The sequence below is a fragment of the Bombina bombina genome, chromosome 2, assembly GCF_027579735.1.
Source record: "Bombina bombina isolate aBomBom1 chromosome 2, aBomBom1.pri, whole genome shotgun sequence".
Lineage (NCBI taxonomy): Eukaryota > Metazoa > Chordata > Amphibia > Anura > Bombinatoridae > Bombina > Bombina bombina.
This window is the reverse complement of record NC_069500.1, coordinates 1,339,515,008-1,339,527,326: the sequence shown is the minus strand read 5'-3', so window position 1 is coordinate 1,339,527,326 and position 12,319 is coordinate 1,339,515,008. Positions and strand designations below refer to the sequence as shown.

Here is a 12,319-nt window from a genome sequence, read left to right as displayed (position 1 = left end):
TATTCTAATAAATGTATTAACCCCTAAAGCTAAGTCTAAACCTAACACTAACACCCCCCTAAATTAAATATAATTTTAATCTAACTAAATTAATTTTCTCTTATTAAATAAATTATTCCTATTTAAAGCTAAATACTTACCTGTAAAATAAATCCTAATATAGCTACACTATAAATTATAATTATATTATAGCTATTTTAGGATTAATATTTATTTTACAGGCAACTTTGTATTTATTTTAACCAGGTACAATAGCTATTAAATAGTTAAGAACTATTTAATAGTTACCTAGTTAAAATAATAACAAAATTACCTGTAAAATAAATCCTAACCTAAGTTACAATTAAACCTAACACTACACTATCATTAAATTAATTAAATAAAATATCTACAATTACCTACAATTAAACCTAACACTACACTATCAATACATTAATTAAATACAATATCTACAAATAACTACAATGAAATAAACTAACTAAAGTACAAAAAATAAAAAAGAACTAAGTTACAAAAAATAAAAAAATATTTACAAACATAAGGAAAATCTTACAACAATTTTAAACTAATTACACCTACTCTAAGCCCCCTAATAAAATAACAAAGCCCCCCAAAATAAAAAATGCCCTACCCTATTCTAAATTACTAAAGTTCAAAGCTCTTTTACCTTACCAGCCCTGAACAGGGCCCTTTGCGGGGCATGCCCCAAAGAATTCAGCTCTTTTGCCTGTAAAAAAAAACATACAATACCCCCCCCCAACATTACAACCCACCACCCACATACCCCTAATCTAACCCAAACCCCCCTTAAATAAACCTAACACTAAGCCCCTGAAGATCATCCTACCTTGTCTTCACCATACCAGGTTCACCGATCGGTCCTGGCTCCAAAATCTTCATCCAACCCAAGCGGGGGCTGGCGATCCATCATCCGGCGGCTGAAGAGGTCCAGAAGAGGCTCCAAAGTCTTCATCCTATCCGGGAAGAAGAGTAGATCCGGAACGGCAACCATCATCTTCCAAGCGGCATCTTCTATCTTCATCCGATGAGGACCGGCTCCATCCTGAAGACCTCCACCGCGGACCCATCTTCATCCGGCGACACCCAACTGAAGAATGACGGTTCCTTTAACGGACGTCATACAAGATGGCGTCCCTCGAATTCCGATTGGCTGATAGGATTCTATCAGCCAATCGGAATTAAGGTAGGAATATTCTGATTGGCTGATGGAATCAGCCAATCAGAATCAAGTTCAATCCGATTGGCTGATCCAATCGGAATTCGAGGGACGCCATCTTGGATGACGTCATTTAAAGGAACCGCCATTCGTCGTTCAGTCGTCGGCCAGGATGGATGTTCCGCGTCGGAGGTCTTCAGGATGCTGCCGCTCCGTTCCGGATGGATGACGATAGAAGATCCCGCTTGGATGAAGACTTCAATCGGATGGAAGACCTCTTCTTCCCCGCTTGGATGAAGACTTCTACCGGATGGAGGACCTCTTCTTGCTCCGCTTGGATGAAGAATTTGGCTCGGCTGGGTGAAGACGACTCAATGTAGGGAGATCTTCAGGGGCTTAGTTTTAGGTTTATTTAAGGGGGGTTTGGGTTAGATTAGGGGTATGTGGGTGGTGGGTTGTAATGTTGGGGGGGGTATTGTATGTTTTTTTTTACAGGCAAAAGAGCTGAACTTCTTGGGGCATGCCCCGCAAAGGGCCCTGTTCAGGGCTGGTAAGGTAAAAGAGCTTTGAACTTTAGTAATTTAGAATATGGTAGGGCATTTTTTATTTTGGGGGGCTTTGTTATTTTATTAGGGGGCTTAGAGTAGGTGTAATTAGTTTAAAATTGTTGTAATATATTTCAAATGTTTGTAAATATTTTTTTATTTTTTGTAACTTAGTTCTTTTTTATTTTTTGTACTTTAGTTAGTTTATTTAATTGTATTTATTTGTAGGTATTGTATTTAATTAATTTATTGATAGTGTAGTGTTAGGTTTAATTGTAACTTAGGTTAGGATTTATTTTACAGGTAAATTTGTAATTATTTTAACTATTTTAGCAATTAAATAGTTCTTAACTATTTAATAGCTATTGTACCTGGTTAAAATAAATACAAAGTTACCTGTAAAATAAATATTAATCCTAAAATAGCTATAATATCATTATAATTTATATTGTAGCTATATTAGGATTTATTTTACAGGTAAATATTTAGCCTTAAATAGGAATAATTTATTTAATAAGAGTTAATTTATTTCGTTAGATTTAAATTATATTTAAGTTAGGGGGGTGTTAGTGTTAGGGTTAGACTTAGCTTTAGGGGTTAATACATTTATTAGAATAGCGGTGAGCTCCAGTCGGCAGATTAGGGGTTAATGTTTGAAGTTAGGTGTCGGCGATGTTAGGGAGGGCAGATTAGGGGTTAATACTATTTATTATAGGGTTAGTGAGGCGGATTAGGGGTTAATAACTTTATTATGATAGCTGTGCGGTCCGCTCGGCAGATTAGGGGTTAATAAGTGTAGGCAGGTGGAGGCGACGTTGTGGGGGGCAGATTAGGGGTTAATAAATATAATCTAGGGGTCAGCGGTGTTAGGGGCAGCAGATTAGGGGTACATAGCTATAATGTAGGTGGCGGCTCTTTGCGGTCGGCAGATTAGGGGTTAATTATTGTAGGTAGCTGGCTGCGACATTGAGGGGGGCAGATTAGGGGTTAATAAAGATAATATAGGGGTCGGCGGTGTTAGGGGCAGCAGATTAGGGGTACATAAGGATAACGTAGGTGGCGGTCGGCAGATTAGGGGTTAAAAAAAATTAATCGAGTGGCGGCGATGTGGGGGGACCTCGGTTTAGGGGTACATAGGTAGTTTATGGGTGTTAGTGTACTTTAGAGCACAGTAGTTAAGAGCTTTATGAACCGGCGTTAGCCCAGAAAGCTCTTAACTACTGACTTTTTTCTGCGGCTGGAGTTTTGTCGTTAGATTTCTAACGCTCACTTCAGACACGACTCTAAATACCGGAGTTAGAAAAATCCCATTGAAAAGATAGGATACGCAATTGACGTAAGGGGATCTGCGGTATGGAAAAGTCGCGGCTGAAAAGTGAGCGTTAGACCCTTTTTTGAGTGCCTCCAAATACAGGAGGTAGCCTAAAACCAGCGTTAGGAGCCTCTAACGCTGGTTTTCACGGCTACCGCCAAACTCCAAATCTAGGCCTAAGCTTACAAATAATATTAAACAAAATTATCAAAAATAAAAAGAATTACACCTAATCTAATAGCCCTATAAAAATAAAAAGCCCCCCCAAAATAAAAACATCCCCTAGCCTACAATAAACTACCAATAGCCCTTAAAATGTCATTTTGTAGGGCATTGCCCTAAGTTAAACAGTTCTTTTACCTGTAAAAAAAATACAAAGTCCTCCCAACAGTAATTCTCACCACCCAACCAACCCCCCAAAATAAAAAAACCTAATTCTAAAAAAAACTAAGCCACCCTTGTGCCCCTAAAAGGGCATTTGTATGGGCATTGCCCTTAAAAGGGCATGCAGCTCTTTTTCCCTGCCCTTAAAAGGCCATTCAGCTATTTTACAAAAGCCCAAAGCCCTAAATTAAAAAAAATTTTTTTTAAAAAAAAACCTTACACTGACCCCATAAAATCTACTCATGGTTCCTGAAGTCCGGACATCCATCTTCATCCAGGCGGTGAGAAGTCTTCATCCAGGCGGCGACACCTTCATCCATATAGGGGACGTCTTCTATGTTCATACCGGCGGCGCGGAGCGGAGCTATTGTGGAAGCCGATCCCATCCTGTGCGGAGCGTCCTCTTCATACGGTCACCGCCGTACACTGAAGTTGAATGCAAGGTAGCTGTTTCAAAATGTCGTACCTTGCATTCCTGTTGGATGATTTGATTCTTCAAATTCAAATCAGTCAATAGGCTGAGATTTGAACAGCCAATAGGATTTCAGTAGCTCTCATACTATTGGCTGTTTTGAATATCCAATAGGATTTCAGAAGCTCTCATCCTATTGGCTGATTTGAATTTGAAGAATCAAATCAGCCAATAGGAATGCAAGGTACGCCGTTTTGAAATGGCTACCTTGCATTCAACTTCAGTGTACGGCGGTGACCGTATGAAGAGGACGCTCCGCGCAGGATGGTTTTCCAGGATAGCTCCGCTTCACGCTGCCGGGACAAAAATAGAAGACGTCCCCGAGATGGATGACGGTGTTGCCGCCTGGATGAAGACTTCTCGCCGCATGGATGAAAATAGATGTCTGGACTTCAGTACCCGTGGGTAGATTTTATGGGGTTAGTGTTAGTTTTTTTTTTTCTTTTTTTTTAGATTAGAGCTGAATGCCCTTTTAAGGGCAGTAAAAAAGAGCTGAATGCCCTTTTAAGGGCAATGCCAATACAAATGCCCCTTTAGGGGCCATGGGTAGCTTTAGTTTTTTTTTACAGTTAGGTTTTTATTTTAGGGGGTTGGTTTGGTGGTGGATTTTACTGTTGGAAATGTCCTACAAAAGGCCTCTATTGGTAGATTATTGTAGACAAAGCGGGTGTTTTTATTTGGGGGGGGATTTTTATTTTTATAGGTCTATTAGATTAGGCGTAATTGTTTTTAATTTTGATAATTTCATTTATTATTTTTTGTAAGCTTAGTGTTTTTTATTTTTCGTAATTTGGTGTTATTTTTTTTATTTTAGATTTTTAGAAAAAAAATTCGTAGTGTTTTTTTAAATTTGTAATTTAGTTTTTTTTTTATTTGTAGTATTTTTTAATTTTATTAGAATAGTGAGGTTAGGTAAATTTATAGTTTAATGTTAGGTTTTATTTTTTTTTCACAGGTAAGTTTTTATTTATTTAAATATAGTTATATTGTTATTTTAATTCAAAGGTAGGGGGTGTTAGGTTTAGGGGTTAATAGTTTAATTTAGTGTTTTGAGATGTGGGCGGGTTGGCGGTTTAGGGGTTAATAGGTTTATTTAGTAGCAGCAATGTGGGGGGCCGGAGGTTTCGGCGTTAATTGGCTTTTTTAGTGGCGGCGATGTGGGAGGCCGGAGGTTTAGGGGCTAATAACTTATTATAGTGTTGGTGATGTCGGGGAGTGGCAGAATAGGGGTTAATAACTTTATTATACTGTTGATTATGTCGGGGAGTGGCAGAATAGGGGTTAATAACTTTATTATAGTGTCGGCTATGTCGGGGAGCGACGGAATAGGGGTTAATAACTTTATTATAGTGTTGGTGATGTCAGGGAGTGGCAGAATAGGGGTTAATAACTTTATTATAGTTAACAACCTCAAATCAAGGTGCACATGTAGGCGTGGCTTGTAAAGGAACGTCTTTATTAGATAATACTTAAAATCAGCATGTGTATATAAAAGGGCAATATACACTCCAAAGGCTCAACGGGAGGAAAGTGTCCACTCTAGGAACTGTACGCTGACGCATTTCGGCTCTGCTGGCCGTAATCGTAGCTACAGTCAGAAGTTCCCATGAGCCTTATATGTGTCATAAAGCAACCTGATAGGGTAAAAACTTCACCTGGAGTTGACCACTGTTCACACCCACTAACACATATAATTACATATCGGCATTGATTTGCAAATAGCAAGTGTCAAGATGGCAAAAATTAAACACATACATAAATCAGCTATGGAATGGGAGAACAAATGAAAATATAAATATATATAAAAATACATTCATACTATGCTTGTAAGATACAAAAATCCAAAAGAGTACAACCATGCATTGAAGTACAAATTCATGTTATTAATAGCGATAAATAGATAGCGTCTTATCATTAACAGCAATGAATAAATAGCGTCAAGTATTATTGTTATAAAATGTATATAAATATAAATATGGGTATGTAAATACATACCATTAGTTTTCCCAATAAAAAACAATAAGTATAATACATGTTAACAATACTGACAAAAATGCATATTTGCATATGTAGTAGTGCCCCTAAATGTTTTATTCCAAATTATAAAGTGTCAATTCAAATAAGCTAAGGGCTAAGATTAGGAGAAATCATATTTGATCTAAATTGCTGATGAGCTTGTGCATGAATCCACACACTCACGACTATTCCCAGAAATTAATCAGGTCATATTCGGAATTCAGACCTTCCGGTATTCTAGTCCTGAGTCTGTGGATCCAAAACACCTATCTCTTGGCCAACAGCCTCTCCCTATCTCCTCCTCTCTTATTGCATTTTACTGTTTCTATAATTGTCCACTTTAAAGAAAGCACACTTCTGTTATGAACCTGTTTAAAGTGTTGTACTAGGGGAGTTGTTAATCTACCATCTTTGATATTGGAGATATGTTCTCTAATTCTTTCTCTTGTTTCTCTGGTCATAAGTCCAGTATACTGTACACCACATTCTACACAAGTAAGTAAATACACAACATAGGAGGTCCTACAGTTCAAACAAGCGAAATGTCTAAATCTCTCCCCAGTAACCATACTGGAGAAACCTTCCCCTGGTTGCACATATTCACATGCTATACATAGAGAATAGTTAAATTTGTAAAGACCCCTGAATCTCACCCAGGATGATCCTGTAGAGCTAGATGTTCTGAGTTGTGTTGGTGCAAGAATATTGCCTAAACTTGCCCCTCTTTTAAAAGCATAATGACAGCCTTTTTGTACCACTTCAACTAAATCATCATCAGCCTCAAGCATTTGAAAGTGTTTTCTGATAATGTTACAGACTTGATTAAACTGATTACTGTATTGAGTGATAAATGATACCCCCTCAAATCTGTTAAGATGTTTCTCTTTAGCCTGCAAAAATTGACTTCTAACCATGGCTGTTATACTAAGTCTCGAAGCCTCCACTTCTTTTTGATTGTAGCCCCTCAAGCAGAATCTCTCCTCCAATGCCAATGCCTGTTTGTTGAATTCAACATCCGTAGTGCAATTCCTCTTTAGCCTAATAAACTGTCCTTTTAGGACAGATTTAAAGACTCTTTTAGGATGATTGCTTCTAGCATGGAGGAGAGTATTTCCTGCAATGGGCTTCCTATACACTGTAGTGGAAACACCTTCTTCCTTAGAACCCAACAAAGTCACATCGAGAAAGTTAATTTTTCTCATTGTTGAATTTACTAGTAAATCTAATACCTGTCTTATTTTCATTAAGAATTTGTACAAAAGTGTTGGCCTCTTCCTCTGTACCATTCCACACTAACAACAGGGTGACTATATACCTCCTGTAATAGACTATCTTAGATTTCCAGTACTCATCACATGCAAAGATGTGGGACAGCTCCCACCAACCCATAAAAAGGTTGGCATAGGAGGGGGCAAACTTGGCCCCCATAGCTGTCCCACATCTCTGCAGGTAATGAGTACCTTCAAACAGAAAAAAGTTATGAGTTAATAGAAACTCTGTTACTCGTATAATGTAAATGCAAACATTTTGTTCAAAATTGGTAAATCTCCGTAGACAAAAATGTAATGCCTCTAGTCCCTTGTCATGGGGAATGGATGAGTATAACGATGTAACGTTAATTGGTAACCACCCAAAATTGTCCTGCCAGACAAAATTTTATAATTCTACAAGTAGTTGTTTGGTATCACTCAAATAGCTAGATAGTCCCTTCACTAAGGGTTGTAAAATTTCATCTAGCCATTGTGATAGTGGTTCAAATAATGAACCAATACCACCGATTATGGGGCGACCCTTAACATTTGTAATGGACTTATGGACCTTAGGTAAAAAATTAAAGATGGGTGTAACTGAGTTCTCAACTGTTAGGAAACGACTGGTGGATTGATCAATATACCCTGCCTCACATCCTTCATCTATTAGGTGAGTTAACTCACGTTTGAAACGAGTTGTTGGATCAAAACTTAATGTTAAATACTGGACAGGGTCCGTTAGCTGTCTTAATGATTCCTGAATGAAAAAACTCCTATCCATGACCACCGTAGACCCTCCTTTATCGGCTGTCCTAATTTCCAACTCATTATTCTCTTTTAGACTAGAGAGGATGCTCTGTTCTGCTCTATTTAAATTTTGATGTTTCCCTTTTAATGTGGTGTATGCTATAGTATTAAGATCTTGTTCTATCCTTTTTTGGATAGGGTAGAAATTGGATACACTGGAAAGGCTGGGACCCTTGCTTGTCTGATAATCATCATCTTTTTCAGTTGTCCATTCTGTGTACAGACCTTCCAGTGTCTCCAAATCCCAAACCTCTTGAAAAGAAAGGGGTCATCAATGGCATTTAAATCTACTGCAGTTGGATTGTTCGTTTGTTCTCTCTCACTATCTTTATTAAAGTATTTTTTCAAAGTCAAATTACGAATCAGTCTATTCACATCCACTAGTGTTTGGAAAAGGTTGAAATCATTTGAAGGTACAAAATTCAACCCATAACTTAAAACTTTTCTTTCCATATCACTAAGTGGATGTGAAGAAAGATTTATTACTGTATTTAATTGTATTTTGTTTTGGATCTCCCTCTCCTGGGTAGTGATGCTGTTTTCAAAATGCCTTTGTCTTTTATTACGTTTTCTCCTCCCCCTTCAAATCCTCTTGGGGCTTTTGAAAAAACCTGAATCACATCTGAACTATCAACCCTGCTAGGGCCTTCAGCCCCCATCTCTCTACCTGTCTCTTCAATTTGGTATTTAGACACTGTATTCTCATTTGGTTGATGTGATGCAGGACAAATATTGTGTCCCTCTATCCTATTGTCAAATTCTGTTTCATCCCCTGAGGTGGAATAAGGGGTCTTTACAAATGTAACTATTCTCTATGTATAGCATGTGAATACATGCAACCAGGGGAAGGTTTCTCCAGTATGGTTACTGGGGAGAGATTTAGACATTTCTCTTGTTTGAACTGTAGGACCTCCTATGTTGTGTATTTACTTACATGTGTAGAATGTGGTGTACAGTATACTGGACTTACGACCAGAGAAACAAGAGAAAGAATTAGAGAACATATCACCAATATCAAATATGGTAGATTAACAACTCCCCTAGTACAACACTTTAAACAAGTTCATAACAGAAGTGTGCTTTCTTTAAAGTGGACAATTATAGAAACAGTAAAATGCAATAAGAGAGGAGGAGATAGGGAGAGGCTGTTGGCCAAGAGAGAGGTGTTTTGGATCCACGGACTCAGGACTAAAATACCGGAAGATCTGAATTCTGAATATGACCTGATTAATTTCTGGGAATAGTCATGAGTGTGTGGATTCATGCACAAGCTCATCGTAGCTACGATTACGGCTAACAGAGCCGAAACGCGTAAGTGTACAGTCCCTGGAGTGGACACTTTCCTCCCGTTGAGCCTTTGGAGTGTATATTGCCCTTTTATATACACATGCTAATTTTAAGTATTATCTAATAAAGACGTTCCTTTACAAGCCGCGCCTACATGTGCACCTTGATTTGAGGTTGTTAGTTGTTGTCAAGAAACAAAGGATTGCACTGCAGTGTTCGGCTGTTCCCTGCTTTCGGTTACGCCACCCACCTTAGAAGATCTTCCAATCAGACGCTAAGAATATCGGACACAGCAGATGACGTCACATGCCGAACAGTGAGTGAGCCAGGAGGGGAGATTATTCGACTACACTTCAGGTAAAGCTGGTGTAATTACCGGACTGATAGTGTTTAATAAGGTCATAGTATTTCCTGTGGACAGGTCACAACACATATGTTCATTAGAGGCTTTTTTGGTGAATAATATCTGCCCGAACGATGGAATATAGTGAATGAGGTGGGTGTGCTATGGAGAACTGAAGATTTGATATGTTACATCTTCACACTGCTTACGATCTTGCATTATCGCTATAAAGGTTTAAAGATTCATAGGTCATACACACCTTGTTTAAAGTCTGCAAGTGCCGTCTCAAATTTCACTCTAACTTTATTATAGTGTCGGCTATGTCGGGGAGCGATGGAATAGGGGTTAATAACTTTTATTAGTGTTGGCGATGTCGGGAGCGGCAGATTAGGGGTTAATAACTTTATTTAGGTGTCGGCGATGTCGAGGTGGCAGATTAGGGGTGTTTAGACTAGGGGTTTATGTTAGGGTGTTTTTTCCACTAGACATCAATGGGGTTGTGTTACGAAGATTTTTTCATTTCGCGATTGCAGGTGTTTTTTTTCTAACACTCTCTTCCTATTGATGTCTATGGGGGAAAGCGTGCACGAGCACGTCAAATCAGCCTTTGGCTTTTGTGCAGTATGGAGCTTAACGTCACCATATCGCACGCACAAGGAGGCTTTTCAGTAACTCGTAATGGCAGCGCTATGGAGAGTAAAACTATGCAACGTTAGTTTCGCACCCTGTTTAGAACAAAACTCATAATCTAGGTGTATGTTTGGTGTTGTGCCTTTTGTAAAAAATTGATCCTCAGCTTTTGTATATCCCTTAAATACCTATTATTTCCCTCTTCCGTAAACACTATACATGCAACCTGACCTTGCTAGTTTTTATTTTTTAACATTTACAATTGTAATAGCTCTCTTTCAACTGTTTTGACCTGATTTGTGATCTATAAAGTACTTTAAGTGCCTCACATTTTTGCAGCAATTATGCAACCAAGCATCCTACTGGTCTCACCTGTTGCCCTGGTGTACTTTTAACCAACATTCACAATGCCAGAAATAATACATTCCAAGTACAGTTTGTCTCTTATTTCCTGTAGGTAGATGTAAACCTTTCTATATGTGACTTTTTCTCTCCCTTTTCATCTTTGAGATTGCTTCACAGAAGTTAGTTACTAAATCTGCTTTTCTAATTGGATAGAGATATTTGTTCATGTGAAATAAAATTCTGCAAAAGCTTGTTTATGATTATCAGCTCCTGCACTGAATAGTGCCCTGTGTCCTGCACATATAGAGACACTGGACTACATTTATCACCTGAGATGAGGAGATGTGAGAATCCCTCTGTGGATGTTTGTTTGCTCTATGATTTTACCCATATACAAAGTATTGCACTGCATTATTGGTAAATATGATCTTGTTCTCACTGCTTTGTTTTTATTACAATAATTAATATTATTATTAGTACACCGTATTCATTTATTAACCGCTTCACAGCGTTAGAGCGTTCCATGCCGTTATAACAGCACTTGGCTTTAATGTCATTAGGACGGCATAGAACATCCTACCTTATATGACGTTCTGCAGCATCCTCCTTTGTGTGAATGGAAAATCAGACTGGGGTGTGCCAAGCATCTTAGGGAGTTCCCTATGATCTGATCCCAGCCTTGAAATCACATGATCACATCAACGATTTCATGATTTCGAACTTTGCTCGGATGTTAAACACTTGCCTCCGGCTTGAAGGGGTTATATAGCATCATCTAAGTATATAAATTAAATAAAAATATTATCATTATTGCTTTGTTTTTGTGTCTGGTTCCTCATCTCAGTGCTTATAACCTACTACAACACAACTCTATGCATTTGATATACCTCAGGCCCAAGCAGTGAATCTAAGTAGTAACTTTGCCTTCCTTTGAATGTTGATTAAAACACTCCACCTATCCTGAAAGTCATAGTAAACACTTCAAGATTATAATATAAAATGTTTAATTATGCTAAACAAAACAAATTTGCATATACTTTTATTATTTATTTTGACTCCTTATCCTGCCATTTAACTCTGTTCCCATTCTAAAGATTAGAATTGTACATGGCGGTTTTCAGAACCCTAAATGCATTACATTTTTTTGCAATTACCTAGTATATTAACTTATTACATTACAGTAGAAAAATATTGTAAATTACAAATCGTTTACTGCCCCTTTAAGCCAATATTCTACATGCTTTAAAAATGTGCTCAATTTCATTAGAGCATTTTATTTTTACACAAACATTCCTTAACCATGTGTGGCCCATATAAAAATAAATACATATTCAAATTTGTGCTCTTTGTCACTCCAGATGAGAATGCAGCGGTTGAGCCAATCAGCAGTAGGCATACACTTGTGTGGTAAGATAAGGTAGGATGTATAAGAGACCAAGCTAGGCTTCTGGATAATGTCCTGGCATTTACTTTCTCTTTTTTTTATTAGCATTACAGGATAAGGAACAACAAATCTGCAACAGGATACACAAAAATTAATGTGTGGGCACTGTATTCCCTCTAAGGCCTGTTTTGTGAGCGGCCCAGCAGTTAATTAAAGCAATTAGAAAACACTACACAATGCAGACTGCAATGTGTGGTTCCCTTTTTAACTTTTTCACTGCTGGGCCGTTCACAAAACTGGCCTTAGAGAGAACACTAGTGGTGAGGAAAAAGAAAAGGGCCAATAACAGTGTGGTCAGGAGCAATCC

General features: G+C 38.0%; 1 long non-coding RNA gene across 1 annotated transcript in view; it reads right to left on the bottom strand.

Moving 5' to 3' along the window:
* The window catches only part of LOC128648291 (uncharacterized), a 52,614-nt gene that overhangs the window by 22,939 nt on the left and 17,356 nt on the right, over positions 1 to 12,319 (bottom strand). The window contains exon 2 of the long non-coding RNA XR_008400561.1: positions 11,149 to 11,343. This is a non-coding gene — a long non-coding RNA (uncharacterized LOC128648291). The remainder of the gene's footprint in view (positions 1 to 11,148; positions 11,344 to 12,319) is intronic.